Genomic DNA, 21,053 nt, shown 5'->3' on the forward strand with positions numbered 1-21,053 from the left:
AACGTTGTACCGACAAACTCTGCAAAACTCTGTCCAATTGCTGCTCACAATAAAATACCTATGTGCCTATACGTTTGGCACCTATGGTTTCCTCACCGAAAGCTACCTACATACTTCGTTACGGGTGATCTTTCAACCGTTTTATATACTTGCAAGAAGAGCGAAGACCCGTCTCCGAGTGTGGTCGCATCGATGACTATAAATTTTTGAGAAGTTCTGTTTGTCCAACGCGATATTGCACATAAGAAATACAGCGAAATACAAATGCTTGGTGTCGCAGACACTTAAAATATAATAACCTCGTTTAAATTCTAGGAAATGAATTAATGTGAGAGAAATCAGAAATGATACACACTGGTGAAGCCCATTTCAATATGCATCTTCACAAGACATCAGTCACCATGCAATGAGAAATCAGTTAAAGAAAATGACTTACACTAATTCGAGGTCTCGTTTGGTTGTTGGTACTTCATGCGAGCATGAGGTTCTCAGAAAGCTAGGGGCGCTTCGGTACTTGCGGAATATTGCCGTTGTTGTCACCATCGCCTGCTGTATTGTTACAAATGCAGGAGGCGATGTTGTGAATAATGCCCTCTCATATACAGTGGCTTGTCGGCGGCCGCCCAGGAAAAAAGCCGCTGTGGCCGAAATGGCAGGGCTCTAGTTCTGAGAAAATACTAAGTTGCCCATCTGGTCTTCACTACTGCCGCGGCCGCTAGCTGTGTGTAATAGACCGCCGCCATGACTTCAGGTTTAGAATGAACTGTGGAACGGCCTTTGACAGTCGCAGTAGGGCCACAGCCCTTCCCTCATCCCGCAATTATCGATTTTAGGTTAGAGTGAAATACAGCAAAAGGGGCGATAGTGACTCCGTCTGCTGCACTTTCAGAAGAACATCACTCAAAGACACTCTTCACACTTGACAGTAACGCGAAAGAGAAGGGATATGAAGGGCAGACGCGTTGTTAAATGTCATTGTCAAAGCGTTTGATGACGAAGAGCAAGGAGATTGTTTCTTGGCGATTCCCTGCCGCAGCGATCGCTTTCAAAATGCAGGCGAAAAGCAAAAACGCCCGTGTGTACGAGATTTCGGCGCACATTAAATATCCCCAGGTGGTCAAAATTAATCCGGAGCCATCCACTACGGCGCACCTCATCGCCTGCGTTGCGTCGGCACGTTAAATCCTACAAACAATCAATCAATTGCTCGTTAACGCGAGAGCGTGCTACTTCTACTTCCTAATTAAATATTCTCTGTTCTATGCCATAACTGGACTCACCAGTCAGAACAAATGATGTAATGACCAAGATACTACATCCACGCCCACAATGGACGTTCTCTCTCTAACTGAGGAGCTGAGAAGGAAACGGCGGCGGAGCAGCGAACCGACGCGGATCGCGCGACGAGACCGGAGTGGGCAACAGAGGCATCGGAACGTATAAAAAGTAAGGCGTTATCATTACCCGCCGAGAAATGGGCAAAGAAGTGATAAAGAAGAAAAAGAAGGCGCTTCGTTACCAGATGACGCAGCTTATCAACGCAGCCGAACAGCAAAATTATGAAGGAGCCAGCAGTGAACAGCTACTCGTGACTCAGGCGCAGATTAAGGGAATAACAATCAGCCTCAAGAACGCCAACGAACAAATGGAGAAATATCTGACTGCGAAAACAGCCGATGCCGAATTGGAAATAATAATTCTATATGGCATGAAAATACCAGCAATGTTGTCTACTATCGAGTTCAGAGCTACAGATCCTGTACCAACAAATTTTAACAGCAGCGCAAGGCATGCAGTAGCACCAAGTACCGTGCAAGACGCAATGGAGCCAGTTAAACTATTAATGCTGGAGATGAAAAAGTTTGGCGGAAGAGCTTTGGAGTGGCACCACGTCTGGGCGCTCACCTCAGACCAAATATGACGGAGAGACAATTCTATAATTTCTTTCCATCTGTCGCGCAAGAAAAGCATCGGCTGCTAAACAAGTTATTCAGTATTCCGCAGAGAACAATTTTGACGAAGCTATCAAATTACTGCTAGAAACGTTCGGAAGTCGAAAACAATTGGCGGAGCTGCACAAGAATGAGCTGTTTAAAGTAGGGAAAGTAATTTCGGCACAAGAAACGGACGACCTCCGTAGGCTTGTGCCGAGAGTTCAGATTCACACATTTGCACTAAAATAACTCAAGGTAGAACCCTAGAGTTACGTACCGATGTTGCAGCAAGTGTTTAAAAGAGCGATTCCATCGGAGTTATCAGACAAGATCAATTCTAAACAAGCGATAAGAAGCAGCTTAGCCACGGAAGTTAACCCGGAAACCTAATTAACTGGAAAACAATGCACTGAAAACATCACGCCGCTGCGCATAACTTCCAGCTTCTACAGCTAAGCGCATAGAAACAGGCTTTTCTGCAAGCATAAAGACAATGCGACTGAGGACTGGCGCAGGGGCATTCTAACGACCGAAATGAAAGCCACCCTCACAGAGAATAGAGGATGCTTCAAGTGCACTTGAATGAATCCCACCGCACGGATCTGTAGACCACGCGTGAACTGCAAACAATGCAAGGGACAAAACTCTAAGCCTGTGTGTAGAAAACTCCGGCCAGAAAAAACGGTGGAAGTTTACGCACAGCAAGCGAAGGCGACGATTTCTACTCTGCACGCTACAGAAAACATGCGACAAAATTCTGCGCCGTTGCAGAATGCTGTTGCATGGATAGGGGGCTATGTCGGCAATGTCGGCCAGACTCACGCCTGGGCGACATTTGCGCTTGCGGTTGACAGCGGAAGTTACCATTCATTCATTTAAACTAGCATGGCAAACAAAATAGGCGCATAAGTATTGATACAGAAAAGGCTAACAGTCGGTGCATTCGGAGCAGACTAGAAATTCAAATACATGGACATAGGTAAATATAAATATAGCACCCTGGGACAACCAAACACCAACAGTAATGGAAGCTCTACAGGTCGACGTGATATTGCGAAGTAGGCCACCTGCTTCCAGTCCAAACATCAACGAAGAAAAGGAACTGCAGCTACGAGCAGTTGCCGACAGGACCAAGGCTACAGCCACCGATGCCATAGGACTACTACTTGGCTGAGGTTATTATTGGGAGTTTCTTACTGGTAGAACGCATCGACTTGAAAGTAGACTGATGGCAGTCGAAAAAACTCTAGGTTGGGTAGTGTAAGGTCTTTCGGAGAAAAGAAAAACGAGACTAAGGCAGAACCAATCAGTTCTGGTTCTACAAGTTGAAGCTGTGGAAACAGAACTTCAACACAGGCTACAGACGTTCTCTCTCCTGGAATAAATGGGCATCACAAAACCTAGTTGCAATATTGAAGAAAGAGAAATCGCACAAGAATTCGAGTGGAAAGTAGAACAGCAAAATGGTCGCTATCAAGGAAGCTCACTCTGGAAGGAGTGCGTTAATCTGTAGGCCAACAAGGGAAACTCCACGAAACGAATATTACAACTGACGAAAAGCCTAAATAAAAACAAATCTATTATGCATCTCTACGACCATGTGATCTCCAAATATCGGATTGCGTGGGTTCGGCCCCAACTCTGGGTGCGGGGTTCTATTGCGATAGCGTTAGTAGGCTCAATTCGATTCCTCCGTTTCGGCTATCCGTCCGCTATCAGCTGTGCGCATCAAGCGTACGCGGAAATATGCCATCACTACCACCCGGAAGCTAGGAATGAGAGAGAGAGACACGATTGTTCGCGTAAGTCTGAATTATGGCACAACAGCATCTAAAGTGTGAAAGGGAGGACAATGATACTATGGCGGCAACGAAAGAAAGACACGCAATTCCCGCAGGTTGTGCGCCGGCGCAGGGAATTTCCTTCTTCTCGAAGTCGGAGGTAGCATGCAGGCAGACACGTTCGACAGCCGTGCTCGCTACTGATGTCATGCCGCCAAAACACCTCTTCAGAGAAAGATAAAAATTCAAACTTTTGATAATTCAAGTGCCGAAGCTACAGTTGGACTTCGATGCGCACAGTAGTGGATGGCGACAAACTGGAGATCTTTAAAGTGTGGTGAAATCTCGAAATACTGGAGTTTTTGTTTTCTTCTTTCACCAGAAAAATTGCTGTCGCGTCCGGGAATCCCACCCGCGTCCTTGGGCGCAGTAGCAAAACGCCTTACCACAGAGCCCCGCGGCCTGTTTTTCCCCAGAAGTGGTGCAGGCATTAATGCTGGGTCCCCAAACAAAAACAGGGTGCAAAGAAATAACGGTCGAAAACCAAGGAAGGCATGCATTACACGCAGATACAAAGTGAGGTGAAACCGAAGATATAGCGTCTAGTATATAGCGTCTTAAATAATATATACCAGAATTTATAGCATCTAATGCATAAATTCTCCAAAAATTTTTCGACATTCCAACCGCAAGGTGTGTTTCGCAAACGACGGAAGCCGCGACAGGGCAACGTCAAAGGGCACCCAAGGGCCCTATTCTCGACTGCAAAAATTCACAGTGAACTGTGAATTTCGCACACGCTTTTCTGAGTGGCTTTCAATTTTGACCGCGTGTTTTCGGTTGACAAAGCGGTTGAGTGTGCTTTCGTCGTTTTGACATTTTATGACGTGTACTGGCCCCCATTCTTATAATTTGCCCTACTTCTATTTAATGAAAGCGCATAATTTTCGGCCGCCAATAAAAAACTAGAATAAAGGCAGTGGACATGACAACGTAGGCCTGTCTTTTCTAGGCAACAACAATACAGCTTGTATGTCACGCCCTCTCTGTGATTGGCTGAGAAGGTATGACGTAATTTAAACAGTTGGCGGGAACCAACACGTCCAACGTTGGCAACTTCAGCCTGCGTCAAAGCGACGTAATGCTACGTAATAGCTTGAAAATAGCGGCTGCTGTAGCCGTGAAATAGTGCATAAAATTTCAACGAAATTGGGTGCACTCAAATTCCGGTAAATTCGCAGCAGGTGCAGTTTCCAATGATGCACAATTTAAAGCTGCTTTCTACAGAACCACATAGCAGTTTTGACTGTGGTCAAGTCAAAGAATCCGGGAATATACAAATACCATGCCGTATTTCTATTTTGTTGTCCACTAAAATAAAAAATATATTTGTTTGGCGCGACAGCAACATAACAGCAAGTCGTAGTACAAGACTCTCCGTCACAAAGAGAACCAGATGCATGTCCTTTGTCTACACTCCTACTAGTAAGGTACTTGGTCACATGATCGAACTCAAGAGAATAATTACGAAAATGGCAGCATCTCCACTACGTGGATGATGTCGATGGTGCGGAGTACGGGCACTCGAAACGACATCCAAGTTGCGCCCCGAGTGACATCCGTGTTCCTCCCCGACCGTCATTCGATTTGAGCAGTGAGTTACACCTAACAATATTTCCTAAATGAAACTGCAACTCACTGCTCAAATTGAATTTCACTTGATTTTCGCTTGGTGGTGGTGTGCGCGCGGATGGACGCGGATGGACATTGAGAGGTCCTAAGGTACTACGCACCATTACAGGCGAGAGAGTAAGCCTGGTGACTATCGCAACGGGTAAGACGAGTGACACTAACTCTGTCTGGTCAACCAGACACCGGGTCGTATCGTACCGGTGCCTGTGGGATTTTTTGCGATTGTAAATTCTATGCACACGGACGCAGACGGACATTGTACGGTTCTACGGTACTCTGCACCTTAAAAAACCTGCCTGTTTTATTGATTACTGCGCTTATTGAAGTCCAACTTAACGAATGAGTGAATCCGCACCGTCGTTACGCCGCCGTTATCAGGCGCTCACTTGGCTACACTTAAACGTCATACAACCGATGGTCACGGCCTTCTACTTGTGTGATCACGCCATAAACTTCGAACATAGCACCGGACAATAGCATGGCACCTGTTGCGGCCGGGAAGGTGATAACCCATGGTGATAACACAACAAAGATTGCATTGGAGCAGAGAACCCAACTATGTTACTAAAGGGTATTGAAAGAAATAAATAGATGTGGTAAAATTATTTGTGTTATCGTTTTGTATCCTAAAATATGCTATTCGCTCGCTTTTGAATCAACATTACTCGATCGCTTTATGGTGTTGACGCCAATTTGGACCTAGAGGCATGTGTTTCTCTTGCCAGCCTCAGCTACCATCTTAATGTTTTTAGTACGAGCCAAGTTATCTTTATGAGTGAAATGTCAAATTACCCTCCTTATAGTCATAGCAACAGGCGTATCATGTCACTCATTGCATACGTCGTGCTTACACGAAAAACATGGCGAATTCTGTTGTTATTTGCGCAGTAGAAACAGGGCCCCATCTTCTAGTAAACAAAGGGAGGATAGTCTCATGAGTGTCTGTATGTACACCCGGCGTCAAACTGAGCCGGGGCACGCGAGCCCGTGACAAAATGCATCGCTGCGACATGTGACGTTCCACTTCTGGTGACCAGACGTCGATGTGCGCGTGTGCGGCCAAGCGAGCTCGCTAGCCGATCTTTCCCTTCGCCACATCCCCGCTGCGAATGCAGCAGCACTTCTGGGGTCCCTTGTTACTGGACTCTACCGAGCATGCAGCCACCAGCTCTAATCAAACATAGGCGCTTCAGCCGCTACTCCTGCGTCCATTCTTGTGACTGCATTATCACGGAACAGGAACGTGCAGCGGGCTTTTTGCTGGCCTATCACCGTGGGGGATTCCTACTGGTGGCTCGCACTTGCCTCGCCGCCACAACAGACGCTGGACTTTCAGCATGCCCTTGGAGGTGCGACTGCGTCCCTGAATGCCTCAACTACGAACGAGTTCATATCGAGCCCTCTTCATACCCAGGAAGAGGTTTCTGCAGAAGAAGTGGATTTGACCAAGCTACGCATGCGCAGGAGGGATACCAGCGGCAACGTTGGGGATGACTCATGTGCTACGGGTGACGACATCAGTAACGTGGACATTTCCAAACTGCCCAGCACCCTCCCCCTTCCCTTCAAGCATGAAACCAAGTCCCAAGCGCACGCGCAAGCTGTACACAAGCCAGGCTACGGCGCCAGGTTCAACTACGGTGTCCACGCCCCGAGAATCTCGCCCCAGAGGAAGTTTTTCTTCCTCTCCTGCGGGTTAAAACAGTTGCGGGTACGAGCAAGCGGAGTCGCCTCACAAAAAGAGGGCCTCTCCAAGCCAGCACTGACAGCCGCGGCGCGGCTGAACAGTGCTCCTCCTTCGAGTCGTCTGCTACGGCGCTACCCAAGGCCCCTGCTTCGTGTGGCGCTGCAGACGTTACAGGCTTGTCGTCGGCTAGCGTCGTTCACACTGCCACTGCTGCATGTGTGGCCACTTTGCAAATACCTAAAGCGGCTGGACCAGTGAAATATCGCAGAGAAAAACAGAACTACCCACGCGACAGTCGGCAACGTGCCCCGGTTCCAACATTTCAGAGGGCTCACAACATACATCGGACTGAACTCATTCGAGCAATAGACAGAGGTTCGAGCTTCACAGCATTCTCAAGAACGCCCATCGCTCGAGAACTGTCAAGCACACCTGTTGTAGAGAGGTCCGTGTTAACACCCGCGAAACGTTGTCGCTACCGATGCTGACAGTGTCGATTGCTTGGCCAAACGTTTTGCTACCGCCCATATTTTTGTCATACCGGGGACAGCATTGCCACTTGCAGACCCGAATGCGAAACTGCAAGTGTCCTAGATATTAGAAGGACTGGAGGCCTCCGTACCTGTGGCTGCAGTAGAAAACAAGGCAGAGCACACGATACTGCTGCACTTCCTGGGCCTGGCCTCGCCCCCTACTATAAACCTCTTCAGGCTTCGGCTAGAAGTGAGACCATGCCGGCACCGCCCCGTACAATGAAGTCGTTGTGGACGCCTGGACCACGTAACTTCATGCTGCTGAGCCACATCGAGGTACACTCGGTGCGGCCATGGCGGCCACGGGCATGCGTTGTGTGGAGCTAGTGCCCCCTCTGAACTAACTGTGGTGGGAAACTCGCTGTGGAGAAACCGCAGTGCCCTCGTTAGCAGCAGGAGCGACAAGTGGTAACGCCGCCGCTGCAGTCAACAGAAGTGCAGTCTAGTCTGGAAGTGCGTGCAAAAATTCGGGCGGAGAAAGGTGCAAAACGGCCCATGATTGCACAAGCAAGTAACAGACAAAGAAGGAGCTATGATGATGCCGCCAAGCAACGCAGGATTCTTACACAGCAATCTAGGAATGCCGAAAAGCAGGACAGGGAGCCGGCATTGGGTACCACAGATGCAGGCCAAGGCGTGACTTCAACGGATCAACCTCGAACGACTGATGTGCGCGACAGGCTCGACGCAGAGCTACAGGCTCTTCTGACTGCAGTGCAGGCCATTGCGTCCACCCTACAGCCAGACGCGCCGGCCTATTGTATTGCTATTGCGGCTTTGGAAGCACAGCAAGCTCTTTTCAACATTCAGCTCTATGTGCTCCAGCAGTTGTGCTCCAAGGTCTTTCACAGTCAGTAAATCATGGCCAGGGACCGCAAAAGACGATGGTGTCATCGCATTCTCCAGTGTAATATATGTTCCTTAACCCCGGCCACACCGACCTTGTGTACAGTCTCATTCGGAAACAGTTCAGTGTGGTTGCATTGCAGGAGGCGTACACCCGCCCAGGGACCTATCGTCTTCCGGGGTGTAAAAGTACCACAGTGCTACCGCTGGCACGATCAGTGTGTGTCAGTGAACACTGTTATAACCCAACTCACTCGGCTGGAAAGTCACGCGTGGTGCAGTATGTACGGGCTCCTCTGGCCCACTGTGCTGTTGACATTTCCGGTGTAACCTGTGCTAGCATGGAGTGTGCTGCAATCACAGTTCGCCTAGCGAATCCGCACAGTTCTGTTGCACGTGTTTATGTGAGACCAGGAAAGGCATATGATGCTACATCAGTCATTTCCTTGCGATCCAAGTTGCGGCGTGACTGTGTGATCTTGGGAGACTTTATTGCAGACAATCGGGCCTCGAGCAGCCTATTCTCTAATCGCCGTGGCCAAGAATGGTTGGAAGCCATCAACAAAGCTGGATTTCTACTTGTGAACACCAGGGCACCCATCTTTTTCCGCCGTGGTATGCATCGCCAAACATGCCTCGACCTCTCTCTTGTATCAGACTTTCGAATTATTCATGTTCTACCACAGCTGACACATGGGCATCCGACACGTGCTGACTCCAGATGACGCCTTGCGGTCTAATGCGCACACTTTTATGGTAGTCAAGTGGCCAGTCTTCAGGAAACTGACTCAAAACACTGGTTACAGTGAACATTTCCAAGACAATTCGCCGGGTGTGCTACCGCCCCTTCGCTCCCTTACGTGGTGAACTTTGCGCGGCCCTTACAAGCTAAGAAGCTTCTCAACCTTCTGGCAGCCGGTCGACATGCGCAGTGACAAGCCATGCTCACAAACTGTGCTGCCCACTGGACATTGTACAACAAACTATATGCTCTCTGCCATTGTCACTCCAAGCAACGCCAACGATCTAGTTGGGAGTCCATCTTTCTGTCGTTAGAAAACCAACAACAGCTTCGACCGACTTGGAGATTGCTGTATGGGCTACTACAACCACCCTCCAGTCGCTTATACTCCCACAGTGTCACCTTATGAACCTATCACCTCGTACATGGTGCATTCTTCGGTCTCTGACGTGGCCTAAGTAAATTGCGAGAGTGGCTTACAGCCTGCGTTATGTTATTTATGTGGTGTTTCCGGCATCATAGCATGTTCCGCTCTGAGCGCGAACATATCATCCAGTCACAGGTGATTAGCTACTTAGAAAAACATAATACCATCTTGCAAAAGCAACACGGGTTTAAAAAAGGGTACTCGGACACTCAGCTTACTGGTTTCATTAACGACATTCACTGATCCCTGGACAGTGGGCTCCAAATCGACTCAATATTTCTATATTTTTCCACTGCTTTCGCCCGAGTACCTCACCACAGATTGCTAATCAAATTTACACAACCTAATATTCACCCTCTTGTATTGCATGGGTTAAATAGTTTCTGTCATCAAGGGTTCATTTCACATCTCCTAATTACGTTAATTCTTCTTTTGCTCAAGTACACTCTGGTGTTCCAAAAAGCAGTGTCTTGGGCCTTTAAGTTTCTAATTTTTATCAATGACTTACCAAATTGTGTTTCTTCAAGGATCAGGCTGTTTGCCGATGACTCTGTATTTACGGTACAATAACCTGCTTTACTGAAGAAATGGCCCTCCAACTGACCTTGACTCTATATCCACTTGGTGTTCCTCTTGGCTAATGTCGTTGAATAATTCTAAAACTAAACTTATGTCCTTTAAAACCACGCATGTCCCATTCAACCTTCCTATTGCCTAAATAACACAACTGTTGACCTAGCAGACACTTACAAGTACCAGGGACTTAACCCGCAAAGTGCCTGACAATGAATTATCATATCAACATCATCTTTGCATCCGCCAAACGTTCATTGGGGTTTTTAAAGCACAGACTAAAGCATGCTCCATCTTATCTCCGCAAACTTGCATACACACCTGTCATCAGACCTAAAATTGAATACGCATCTGCCATTCGGGACCCTGACAAAGCACACTTAGTTGACCAAATTGAATCCCTTCAAAATTGTGCCGTTCGTTCTATCTTTTTTTATATTTACGTCATACCAGCGTAACGGCTCTAAGAATTTGCGCAATTCTACCTATCCTACCATATCGGCGTAAACTATCACGTTTATCGTTGTTTCATTAGCTGTATCAACCCTCTTCACTTCAACCTGATTTTTTTCTTCGACACCGACTATCTTTTCCTTACGGGACCATGCCTTAAAAGTGACACGTGTGAAATGCCTCACTTTTAAATACTCACAATCCTTCATACCTCGCACAATTGTGGATTGGAATGTCCTACCATCTCACATTGTAAATGTAACAGATCCTACCAAATTTCAAGAACTTTTACACACTTACTTCGAATGTCAACTTTACTAAAATGTGCTTTTATAGGTTTAAGAGTACTTTCCAGATTTTTGTTTGTTTTCCTTCTTTCTTGTTTTTTTGTTCTTTTTTTGCCTCGCACCCGCTTGTATTTACTTGTTTGCCGATTAACATGCGGTTAGTACAGTTTTTATTCGTTCTAAATGTATGCCGCCACCTATGTATTACCCTCCTAGTGAGCGCTTTAAGGGGTATTTTGAATAAATAAATAAATAGATGCACATTTGCTTGCCGTACCTCAAGGGCCGTGTCAGACGAATGGTCACTTATAGAGGCACACGGCGTCATTGGAACTGGTGGGGCAATCATGGTTGAAGAACAGTGAAGTCGATGACCTATGCCAAGTAATCTAGGTCATCTGGTAATCGACGTACCTTAAGACTTCTCCCGCATTGATATTGACGAACTAGAACTAGTTGCGGCATACCAGAATAATTACCACCCGATGGGTTCCGGCAGTGCATGAACAAAGATCTGGACGCAGCCCAATGAGCGCAAATTACTACATTGCTTATGAAGATCAATTCGTCGTTTGACCACGCCCAAACATCACTGGCTGACACATTCGTTGTTACGCATTCCATTATAACTGGTTCGCATGCCCCACTTTATAAGCTGGCATGTCGAGTGCCACCGACTGAGCGCCAAACCATTGAAGACCTAGTAACAAATAAACTTCGGCGAGGTGTCATTTGCTTTCAAAAAATCCACAGGGCTTCGCTGCAGTACGCATTCAAAAAACAAACGGTTTTATTAGGCTCTGCGTAGATTATCGACGCTTCTACACTGTCATATGCGAAGACGTCACCCCGCTCCATCGAATTGAGGATGTGCATGACTGTTTGCACGAAGCCGAGTTTTTCTGATATTTCGACGTACAATCCGGATTCTGGAGGTCCCCATGGAGGAGGCTGATAACGCAAAATCGGCATTTTCACCCCAGATGGCATCTACGAATTTAACGCTATGCGGTCCGTGCTCTGCAACGCCCCCACCAGGTCCAAAAGAATGATGGAGTCCTTTGCATGCCTTCTTGTGAAAGACATGCCTTTTTTACTTGGACGATGTAGTGGTTTTCACGACCTATTACGAGACACACGTTATTCGCCTAGAGAAATTTTTGACATGCCTTGCAATGGGTGGATTGCAGCTAAATCGCAAGTGTCACTTCGCTGCGCGCAAGCTGACAATTGTGGTGCATGTTAAATTCAAGGATGTCGTCGGAATAAACGACCTGGCCACGATGGCATCCTGCACATCGGAACAAACGACCTGGCCACCGTCAATGGGTCTACTGCCTTTGAGAGATACAAGGCTCTTATGGATTTGATTTGTAAAGAATGCCCGAAGGTGTCTCGTGTTTACGCGACCCTGGAGCTGCCAAGAAGGATGAAGCGCCGCTTCAGGAACCGTAATTACGGGTTTATTTGACGGTGCAACCGAGACGCGTCGTTCTTCAATCGGCTTTTCCGGAACTACTGCCGACGATCAAGAACAGTGTTCTACTTCGACCACGGACTGCAGTTCTAACGTGCGGCACGAGTTCTTGGAACAGACGGCCTTCACCCCAGCTTCGAAGGTGTCGCTGTTATGGTCAGCCACCTCCATGACATGTGCCTCAATAGGAGGGGCCCGTCTACAACCTGGTCTTCGACCTGGCCCGGCAACTGCGCGTCTACAGTGCCATTCCTCCAGGCCTCCACATCACCGCGGCGCAGCTACGCCGCCGCGGCCGCTGCCCCTGCGGCGCTTTTTACTGCAGGCTTCTTCGACCCGGCAGTGCAACCTCCGCTCGAACTCCTCAAACTTCCCGCTCCGCGGCCGCCAGGATTGACTGTGCCCTAGTGATGCCGGTAACGCAACCATCTATAATGTTTCTAAGAAAATTGTAGATGCCAGAAAACTAACTGACAAAAGTGTCCGATATGAGATGTATGCCTCCACTCTTAAACAGTACCTCAATTCCTCTATTGTGCTCAAAGTTCTTGCAATAGAAATAAAACCAGATACGTCCGACTTGTCGCCTGCTAATAAAAAGAAGCGGTTCATTGGACTTGATCCGCATAATTATCGATCAATACCAGAAAAATTTTGAACTTTTGGTAAGGAACGAAAAAATTCTCTCTCCTCATCTTAGCAAGCATGAGATTGAGTCATTGGCCTCGCACGAATTAAACGTTCGAGATAAGCTGTCTCATGTCAAGGCCAGAAAATTCTCGCGTGATAATGTTATCCCTAAACCAAACCGGCCCCCGTCTCGCATCTTACCAGTCACACAGTATGAAGATGTTCCGAGTACTAACTTAGTCAACTTGTCATATTTGGTTTTTTCCAACGCCGATTTGAGCATAATTTCTAGGGGTTTGAGTTCCTGCCCAACATCAAGAGGTTTTTCCGAATTCCTGTTTTGAAATATTTGGACATTTTTGCCCGTACCATGAGGTTAAACGAATGCTTTCACGGACACAAAACATGTAGTGACACTGCTAAATATCTACCGAGCCCTCCACACGGGACACTCCCCTCCTCTCCAGCGGGACGAGTGCTTAGATATGTATATCGTAGCTGTGCAACAAGACATCACTGAAGCTTACAAAAAGCAGTCGACCTTCCGCCATAGCCTCTTCATTAGGTAAAAAATATTTAGAAACCCTCTCTCACCGCACTGATATCGTAAGTAAACCAGCTGACAAAGTTAGTGCAATAGTTATACTTGACTACGTTAAAGAAGCTGATGATGATGATGATGATGTTTAGAGTTTAATGGCGCAAGGCCGACTAAGGGCAAAGAGCGCCAAACAAAAGTGATTACATGAAAGTGACATGGAAGTAAAAGAACACTTTAGTAAAAATAAACAAAGTAAAACACAACGTAATGAAGATGACTGGTGTAAAGGGCCAGGTTGTCAACATGCATGATAAGAAATGAGATGTAAAAATTTTACGTCGGTGAGAAACCCGAAAACGCGTTTGATTGAAAACAGGGCTTCGTCTCCTAAGAAGTGTGACGGGTGTGGTGGAATATGTCGTGTGTGTAGTTGAGGGAAGTGTTTGCGGCGTGTAGTGTCGAGTGCCTTACATTGTATGAGGATGTGCATCACGGATAGGGCCTCTCCGCACCTACTGCACAGAGGTCTTGGAGACCCAGTGAGAAGGTGCGAGTGTGTTGCATGAGTATGCCCTATCCGTAATCTGGCCAAGGCGACTTCAGTGTATCTATTGCGTGTGTCGGTGGTGTATGGTCCCAAGTGTGGTTTTATTACGTGTAACTTGTTGTCTGTCTGTTCACTCCAGTGTGTTTGCCATGTTTTGCGAAGTTGTTGTCTGATGTGTGGTTTCATGTCGGTGTAGGGTAATGTGGTTATGTCTACTGCATTCAAGAGTGTAGCAGCAGCAGCCATTCGGTCCGCTGCTTCGTTCCCGGCTATACCACTGTGGCCAGGGACCCAGCAAAGAACCAGTTCAAACTTGCGTACATACACCGACATAATACCCTTGACTATTAGATTTACAACGTGATTTTTCGAAGACTTTGTTGACGACAACGCCCGCACGACACTGAGGGAGTCTGTATATATAATGGATTGTGGGATGTGACTTTGAAGTATATGATTGACAACAAGAAGTACACCGTAAGCCTCTGCCGTAAATATACTAGTATGACTATTCAGAGTTTGGGTGACACTAAGGCCGGGCCCATGCGCCGCGCAGGACACAGAGGTGGAAGTCTTAGAGGCATCCGTATAAAATTCAGAGCACTCATACTTCTGCTGCAAATACAAAAAATGCTGCAGAATTGCACATGTGGGAGCTCAATTTTTATCTACATGTGTGAATGATGTGTCGCATGAGACAGGGCGGAGATGCCATGGTGCTATGAGATCTGTTACAGAACTTTGGATGGTATCTAAAAAGGAGACAGCAAGCTCTGACGCTTCCTCTCTAACTCTGTAAGAGAAGGGCGCAGAGAAGGATGGTCGATTTAAAAGGAGTTCAGTCATGGAGGTATCATGAAAAACTGATTTAAAAGGATGGTGAGGCATGGATGAAATTTTAAAAGCATAAAGGAGGTCTGTGTATTCTCGCTGACGTTGTAGGTTCCATTTGTTGCACTCTACATACAGGCTTTCGACTGGACTAGTCCGAAAGGCGCCACACGACAAGCGGAGCCCTACATGAAGCACAGGGTCCAGCATTCTGAGGGATGTTTTAGTGGCTGACCCATAGACAATGCTGCCATAGTCCAATCGTGAACCTATCAAGCTGGTAAAAACACGCAAAAGAAGTTGTTTGTCAGCACCAAAAGAGATGTGCGAGAGAACCTTCAGGATATTCATTGTTTTTAAGCATTTATGTTTTAGTTGTTTTATGTGTGGGATGAATGTGAGCTTTTCGTCAAAGATTATACCTAAAAACTTGTGTTCCTTTTGGACAGGAATAGAGGCACCGTGGAGTCGAATGTCTGGATCCGGACGCATGCCACGCCTCTTGGAAAACAAGACACAAGTGCACTTCCCTGGATTAAATTTAAAACCGTTGCTGTCTGCCCAACCAGCTAGCTTGTTAACATCAAGCTGGACTTGGCGCTCGCAGACAGACAGGTTACAAGACTTAAAGGATAATTGAACGTCGTCTACGTAAATGGAGCAGGAAATCGATGGTGGTAGCGCCTTCCGAAGAGAATTCATTTTTACAATAAACAAAGTGCAACTCAAAACTCCACCTTGCGGCACGCCGTTTTCCTGCACATGAACCCTAGAAAGTGCACTTCCAACTCGCACGCGAAACGTTCTTTCAGACAGGTAACTGGCAAGCGTGTTCATCATGTTACCCGACATGCCAAAGGACTTGAGGTCGCTTAGGATGCCATACCGCCACGCGGTATCGTACGCTTTTTCTAGATCAAAGAATACTGTCATACAGTACTGCTTATGGAGAAAAGCATCTTTTATATACGCCTCTAATGCAACGAGTTGATCATTGGTAGATCGCCCCGCCCTGAAGCCCGCCTGGCAGCTCTCGAGAAGACCATTGTACTCTAAGAAGTACACAAGTCTCCTGTTTATCATCTTCTCGAAGAGCTTACACAGGCAGCTTGTCAGGGCAATGGGGCGGTAACTGGCAGGACAGGAAGGGTCCTTCCCTTCCTTTAGGACAGCCACTACTATGGCCTCCCTCCAAGAGCGTGGAATGTGCCCCGAAAGCCATATGTTGTTGTATAGATGTAGGAGTGTTTCAAGAGTGTCTGGGTGTAGGTGCTGTATCATGGTGTATGTAATCTTATCTGCGCCTGGAGCTGAAGGTTTGCACGTGCTCAGGGCAGCCCTCAACTCATAGAGAGTGAATTCAGAGTTGTAAGAAGTTTTTGATTTGTCTTTCTCGTGTAAGGGCTTTTTTTCTGCAGATGTTTTGTGTTTCATGAAAGTGTTTGTGTAGTGTGCTGAACTAGACACGTGTTCGAAGTGTTGTGCAAGAGTGTTAGCCTGGTCTTCCAGTGTGTCCCCTGTTGTGCTAACCAGGGGCAGGCTGTGTGTCTGTTGTCCTTTGAGCTTGCGTATACGTGTCCAGACTTTGTGCGTGTCTGTGTATGAATTAATGGATGTCAAGAAGGTGTGCCAACTCTCTCGTTTTGCCTCACGGCGCACACGTTTTCCAAACGCCTTGGCCCGTTTGAACAAAATAAGGTTACCCGGCGTGGGGTACCGACGAAGTATACTCCACGCCTTGTTCTGGGCCTCTCGCGCCCGCCTACAGTCCTCATTCCACCACGGCCTCCTCTGGTTGCACAGGGCACCAGAGACGTGGGGAATGGACTTTTCGGCGGCGTCGAGGATGTGTGCCGTGAGGAGTTGGGTAGCTTCTTCAACGTGTAGGTGTCCTATGGATGTGTGGTGTAGTTTCGATGTCTCTGTAAATGTGTTCCAGTTAGCTCGTGCTTCATTGAACCTATTATGGGAAGATGAACTGCTTGGGCCTTTACCTATATATGTTAGTGATGTGGGGAAGTGGTCACTGCCAAATGGGTCCGTGCCCACACCCCACTCAAGACATGGAAAGAGAATTGCCGAACCAATAGCCAAGTCAAGATTTGAGTATGTATTGTGTCCTATGTTATGATATGTAGGCTGTTTATTATTGAAAAGGCATGCTCCAGAGGATGTAAGAAACCTCTCTATCAGGCGACCCCGGGCATCCGTACGAGAAGAGCCCCAAAGAGAATTGTGAGCATTAAGGTCGCCTATTAGAATGTACGGCTCCGGCAGCTGGTCGACCAGCGCCTCAAAGTCAGAGCTCGAAAGTGCAAGATCAGGAGGGATGTAAATGGAGCATACCGTTATCAACCTATTAAATATTATTGTGCGGATGGCTACAGCCTCAAGGATAGTATTCAAGGCGACAGGGTGGCATGCTAAGGATTTGCGGGCGATTATGGCCACACCGCCAGAAGAGTGGGTGCAGCCATCCCTGTCTTTCCTGTATACCAGGTAACTATTCAAGACATTTGTGTTTTTGGAATTCAGATGTGTTTCCTGGACACACATTAAACTTGGCTGGCTGGCATGCAGAATCTCATGCACGTCGTCAAGATTATTCAGAAGGCCTCTGCAGTTCCATTGAACTATGTTTTCTCTTCCCATTATTATGTGTTCAGAACTACTGGAGTGTGATTATTTATGTAGGGTCTTTCGGGGCTTGGACTCTTGGGAGGGGCTTTTTAGCCTTCTCTACTGACCTGGACGTCGCAGCCCGTTCCTTCCGCTGCGATGAAAGCCGGAAGGGCTCGACGTCCATGTCGTCATCTGAAGGCAAGGGGGTCCTCAGCGGACTAGGCCCCCTTGACGTGGTACCCTTTCGGGCATTCTTTGCCTGCGCTGCCAGTGCCGAAGGCGTGGGAAGCACGACAGGTGGCACAGGCAGTGAGGCAGAGGAGGGGGTCGCTGCGACTGCCTCCGTCTCCATCTCCGTGCCCTTGCGTGTGCTTTGGGCCGGTGGGGAGGATGCAGTGGATGCAGCGGCATCCCCAACAGACGTTGCAACCACAGCCGCTGCTGGGTGAGCGAGCGGTGCAGAGGCTGGTTGGGCTGCCTGGGGCAACCCTAGGGGGGGCGGGGGCGGGACCAAGTCCGACTCGCGGTACTGGGTCCCCGCCGAAACCAGACGCCGCTCCGCCCCCCGGCGAGCTGCGTCGGCGTACCTCCCCAGAGGGAAAGAGGCGAACCTCTTCCGCGCCTCTGGGAAGGTGATGTTTTCAGTGACCTTGATGTTAATGATTTTCTTTTCTAATTGAAACTTTTCACAGCTGCGGGACCATGCTGCGTGCGGCCCCTGACAGTTTGCACAGGTGAAGGTAGTAGAGTCACAGTTTTCAGTAGGGTGGTCATGTGCGGCGCATTTCGCGCAGGTCGTTTTGCCGCGACAAGAAGTTGTAGCGTGCCCGAATCGCTGGCACTTGTAGCAGCGGCGCGGGTTAGGTATGTACGGACGTACACCACACCTAATGAAGCCAGCATTGATGTGCTCAGGAAGTTTTGATTTGTTGAATGTCAGGATTATATGCTTTGTGGGGATTTCCTTATTGTCTCGTCTGATGGTGATACGCCTCACTGCAGTTACACCCTGATCTTTCAGGCCTTCCAACAGATCAGCTTCGGTCTCATTCAACAAATCGGTCTCCGAGATCACACCCTGAGAGCTGTTGAGGCTCCGATGGGGAGTGACTCGGATGGCCAGATCTGCCATGCAGGTTTGCGACAGGAGGTTAGTGGCTTGTTGCTGCGTCTTGACATTGACAAGGACTTCTCCGGTACGGAGTTTCTTAGCATCGAACGATTTTCCGAGGATGCCTTCCAGGAACTTAGTGATCAGGAATACGGACATTGAAGAAACAGGGTTTGTTTTGTCAACTGCCTCGATAACCAAGAATCGAGGATAGTTGTCAGGTTTCGGACTGTGGATTGTTTGAAGGGATGGAAAAGAAACTTCGGTGCGGCCCCTTTTCGGGGGCCGATCACGTCTGGGGGGGGGTTTTGATTTATCCATATGGCATAGGAAAAAGCAGGGAGACGGGGGTACTTTCTTCCTTGACCTTACCCTGGTAGTCAAAGAGGTCCCGGAGCTCCCTGCCTGGTGAACAGAGGGAGCCCATCCGCCGGAGCTTGACCTGGGCTCCGACGGCCACCGTTCGTGGTTTCTAACCCTCCACCTATAAACACATCGCCACGGTTGGATCCAGCTTATGTTTGGGGGCTCGGGGTCCGCGGTATCGCCAGTACCGTCACCAAGATTACTCAAGGTGCCCCGTGCGGGGACGTTAAAGAAGCGTGACTACACTAAAGATGTTTGCGTGTACTGTGCGACACCACGGACCCCGAGCACCCACGTTTAGCCGTGCGTGGCAGCGCCGCGACCGAGGAAAAGAGAGTCCTGGTGGTTGAGCCGACGCCGAGTGCTTGGACATTTAAGGCCCCTTGGCGAAGGCAACACACGACTTTGGCCTCCGCTTATCATAGACGGCACCTCCGGTCTGACCCGCCCGGGGGGAATCGGCAGTCGCCTTTTCCTGTCCTCCCCTTAACCTTTCGCTTTCCTGTCTCCTTTGTAACAACTCTCCTGTCGTGTCATTCTTTCTCAGTTTCCTTTTTTCCTGGCGGCTAAGGTTAACCTTGTGTGGCGGACGACCCTGAGTTCAGCCATATTAGGTTATAGTCGTGGTGTACAGCTGGCGTGGGCAGGACTTGCTCGCGAGTTCCTGTCCCGTCCCCTTGTTGGGCTCCATGGTGGGCGGCTGGCACCATGGCCGAACAGATTTTTCATTTTATGGCTGCTTATTTTCGCGCAACTGATCCCTCGCGTAAATGAGGGGGCACCGACGTAACTGCTAAGTTTTTCACGAAGAACGTTGCCAACTTCCCATGCTTTCACGTGATTCACAGCAACGCCCGACTTGTCTCACCATTTCTGGTCGCAAAAACCCTAACTGCCACCATTGGCGAAGGCTACAAAGTAAAAAAACTAGCTAATGAAGACCTCCTACCCGAACTGCTCTACAAACACCAGTGTGACAAACTGCCAGGACTAACATCTTTTGGTGAGATCCCTATAACTGTAAGCGAACACAGGTCACTCAACACGGTCCGGGGAGTCATCTCCGATGACGACAAAAAGTACGTGTCTGAGGACAAACATCTGGAAGGTCTGAAAGAACCGAACGTCACAAATGCGTATAGAATCAAAATCAAAAGAGAAAACAAAAAAATCCAGACTAAACACATCGTCCTTACCTTCGCATCCAGCATACTTGCAGAATCCGTAGAGGTAGGATACACAAAATTGAAACTGATACCGTATATTTCAAATCCTCGCCGATGCTATAAGTACCAACGATACGGTCACGGCTTGTTAAGCTGCCGGGGCCAAGACACCTGCGCCAAATGTGCCTACAATGAACACCTTGCTGAGAACTGCGAATGCGAACAACAACTCGGTGTGAACTGCACGGGCAACCACGCAGCATACTCTGGTGTTTGCCCAGCGTGAAAAAAAGAAAAAGAGATCATCACAATGAAAGTAACTGAAAACCTTACATTTCGCAAAGCACGGAGGCGACTGACACCAGCGCATACCCGATCCTATTCCGTTGTGGTGCAACAGGGCGCGGCACCACAGCTGTCTTCGGCGCCTGCTGAAGCCACACAGAGTGAGGCTGAAGCAAGGCCTCCCGCGCCCCCGGTGAAAAGCAGCTAGTGCTGCTCCACCACCCCCAAAGCGGGCTGCACTGACCCCTGGTTTGGCAGTCCCGAAGGCCTCACCCCACACGGCGAGGTCCAACTCTTCAACACCCGTGCATTCTGCACGAACCTCCAGCGTCTCAGAGGACACAATGGACACAACTGAGGGAGGTTCTCGGCCGTCTAATTCGGTGGTGTGGTGGAACTCCCTTGAAAATCGAAAGAAAGGCAAAAAGCGTATCACGGGACCGAAAACGTAGTTTTCACCTGATACAAATATAACATGGCATTCCTAGTCCAGTGGAATTGTAGAGGACTTTTAAATCATTT

The sequence above is a fragment of the Haemaphysalis longicornis genome, unplaced genomic scaffold (genome assembly GCF_048455015.1).
Source record: "Haemaphysalis longicornis isolate Haplotype H1 unplaced genomic scaffold, Haemaphysalis longicornis Haplotype H1 scaffold_16, whole genome shotgun sequence".
Lineage (NCBI taxonomy): Eukaryota > Metazoa > Arthropoda > Arachnida > Ixodida > Ixodidae > Haemaphysalis > Haemaphysalis longicornis.